A 3,723-nucleotide genomic window follows, 5' to 3' on the forward strand; every position below is an offset into this window, starting at 1 on the left:
ATCTCTGTTACCTAATTTGTCTTGGTCCAACCAGTTACACCCATGAAAGCATGGTTTAGAAGGCTTAAGAAAATTTGGCATGTCTGTAAAGACCTTTTACCAATTTCTACAGCACCACAAAGTACCCCATCCCGATGCATCACAATTTGGTTTGACAACTGCTCAGCCCAAGGCTGCAGGAAATTGCAGAGTTGTGAACACAGCCCAGTCCATCACCCAAACAAGCGTCCCCCTCATCAATTCCACTTCTATATTTCAGGCTGTCTTGAGAAAGCAGCCAACGTGATAAAGGACCATTTGCACCCCAGTCATTCCTCCCCCGCCTCCCTCCTGTCGGATAGAAGATACAAAAGCTTGAAAACATATACCGCCAGATTCAAGAACAGCTTTTTCACTGCTGTTGAACAGACCTTGCATCAGGATGCATTCCTGGTTTTCCAACCTAACATGTTATGGTCCCCTCCCTTTCTCTGCAGCAGCAGCAGCTCCATATTCTGCACTCTCTTTTGAACAACCTGTTCCACTCATGGTTTGATTTTCCTGGATAGCACGCAGAATACTTCTTCCACTGGGCAGCACGGTGACGTAGCAAGAGTTGCTGCCTTACAGTGCCAGAGACCCGGGTTCAATCCTGAGTACGGGTGCTGTCTGTATGTTTGTGTAAGAAGGGTCTCGACCCGAAACGTCACCCATTCCTTCTCTCCCGAGATGCTGCCTGATCTGCTGAGTTACTCCAGCATTTTGTGAATAAATGTTTGTGTAATGAACTGGGTTGCATTGGCAGCTCTCAGCAATTTCTTAGGCTGAGCAATTATCATACCAAGTAGTTATGCATCTAGATAGAATGTATGATGCTTTCTATGTAGCATCTGTAGAAATCACTAAAAATAATCCGAGGCATTCCTTTGCCTTCATAGGAAGTAGCAGCATTGGTGCGTTTTCTGGGCCATAGCATCAATGTGGTTTGTCCAGAACCAATTATTGATGACAAAATATGAAGCTCCAAACCATCTCCACTTCAATGCCATTAATAGACTAGGATATGCACTTCGTGGACACAAAAAGCTGGAGTAACTCAGTGGGACAGGCAGCATCTCTGGAGAGAAGGATGCTGCCTGTCCCACTGAGTTACTCCAGCTTTTTGTGTCTATCTTTGGTTTAAACCAGCATCTGCAGTTTCTTCTTACACAGGATATGTACTCTAATCCACTTCCCGAACTGGATGACAAGCTCCATCACTTTGCGGAAGTCAAGATAAAATTTGTTGTCACTGTGCTACTGAGCTCCCTATTTACATCTTATCATTGAGATATGGCCCACCATGGTGGTGTCATCTGCAAACCTGTAAATGGAATAGGAGCAGAATATGGCCAGAGTTACGAGTATAGTATAACTATATGGAGGATGATTTGTCCGAGTGTGGATTACAGATCAGGAAATTAAGTATTCAGTTCTGAGATATAGGTCCAAGATTTAGAGATGAGTTTGGTTGGAATTAAGATGCTGAAGGTGGACAATTAGCCAGGAATTGGAAATGAGACATAAAATGCTGGAGCCTTCTTCAGAAAGGTCTTGACCCAAAACATCACCAATTCCTTCTATCCAGAGATGCTGCTCATCTCACTGAGTTACTCCAGCACCTCGTGTCCGTCTTCTGTGTAAGCCAGCATCTGCAGTTCCTTCCTACATTTTGGCAATAATTGGAATCTGTTTAGTTGTTATCCAGATGTTCCAGGGTAGATGACTTCAGCCTTGAACCTGTGGCAGCTGCTGGCATATTACAGTGGATCAAGGCTGCCTGGGAAGTAAGTTAGTGTGCACCTCTCAAAGCACTTCATGATGGTGGATGAGAGCCACCAAATGGTGGACATTAAAGCCACTTTATTTTTCTTTAACACTGGGATGACAGTAGTCTTAAGTCAGTCTGTGACCTGAAAGATGTCCACTAATACTCCTTGCTAGTTGGACCAGAGCTCCATCAAGGTCAATCACTTTCCACAGGTTCACGCTCAGCAAAGCCAGTCTGCAGGTGTGCCCAAGGCAGTCAGAACCACTGACCCGGTTAAGGTCCTCTGCATAGAATGTACTGAGCTCATCGGGCACTGATACCTTATTGCCAGCAATTCTTCCCGACTTTGCTTTGTGGCAAGTTAATAACCCTTGCTCCAATCAACACCTATATGGGTGGTTAGTCTTGGAATCTAGCCTGGTCTGGAATTATCTCTCAACATCCCTGCTGGCATTGCAAAGGTGTTTTCTGCACAAGTCAGCATCACCTCATTTGAATGACTCAGATCTGGTCAGAGTCCATCCACCATTTACATTAGGGGAACACGCATAGATTTCTTCGAGTTCGCTAAACAATTATAGAAGTCTGTTGCCACATTATGGACCCGTCCCCCGACTCAAAGCAGTTATCGGAGCTTTACGGTGAGTTGGTTATTGAGCTTGGCAGAGAAATTTTCCAAATTGTGGTTGGAGATGGAGTGGTGTCTTTTTGCAAAAAGTCCTTGACGTGGGACCACTATTCAGACCCTCCCCACCACACTGGCCTTTCCCTGAACTCTTCCAGATCAAATTAGCAATCTCACTGGACCAATCATGGAGGAAGCAGCAAAGCCACAAGGCAGCAGGGGCTTGCACGTGGCAAATAAATCCTGCCCACATAACCCTCTGGAAACCTTTGATAATTGCTAGAGCCAAGGCTTTGTCTTTGTAATCTACCAACATTATGCAAAATGAAAATTGTGTGAATCAAAAACAAACTAAAACTAGAAGCATTAAGTGGAACAAAAAATTAAAATGTAGCTCATTATCATTATAGTTTTTCATCTTAACATACCTCAGTCTGACGTCAAGAATCAAAGTTTCCACCCTGTTATTGGACACTACAGTAACCTCAACCATGAACTTCTAAGGACTGTCTTTCTTTGCACCAAGGGCGTTGCTTTTCCCCCCCACTATTTTGGTTATTAATTTATTGATTTTTTAAATTTTATTACACATTATCTCTCTGTATTGCATTTACAGGCCCGTTATGCTGCTGCAAGTAAGAATTTAATTGTTGTGTTTTTAGTACACGACAATTAAACACACTCAACAAAAGGAAGTCCAGTAACAGAGTGCAGCCAGCAGAGGAAATGTGGGACTGAAGGAGCAAGGTGTGAGTTTGAAACCTGCTATTTAAGAAAAATGTTCCTAAACTCAAGACATGCTGAGAAACACCAGTAACTTAGCGAAACCTGGGTTATTATCTTCCCAAGTACGCTTTCTACATTATTTCCAGCCAAGAAATCAGTGACAGCATAAACCATCTAAATAAATATCTCATAAATTAACAAATAAATTCCAAGTGGTGGCTTTTAAATTCTATCCTTTTGGATCTCTCAATGCCCAAGACTTCTCTTTGTATAAGATGTTTACAACTTACTCCAATGTCTAGGATGGGAGAAAATGCCTGGTACAATTTCCATCACGCCATGCCTTCCACTATCAAATAGGCTTTTGAAGACAATTCATCCACAGTACTATTGAACTAGTAGCACCAACTTTTATTGGCCTACAAATAGTCTTAACTGTGCAATATTGATATTTAGAAAGTATTTCAAAAGTTATAGAAATGACTTTTTATTCCAAATGCATTTCAGTCAGTGGGCAACTTCTGAAAGGTTGATACTATAATAATGATGCAAAACATAGCAGCTAATTTGTAATAAGATCCCA

This window comes from Rhinoraja longicauda, chromosome 14 (genome assembly GCF_053455715.1).
Source record: "Rhinoraja longicauda isolate Sanriku21f chromosome 14, sRhiLon1.1, whole genome shotgun sequence".
NCBI classification, from domain to species: Eukaryota; Metazoa; Chordata; class Chondrichthyes; order Rajiformes; family Arhynchobatidae; genus Rhinoraja; species Rhinoraja longicauda.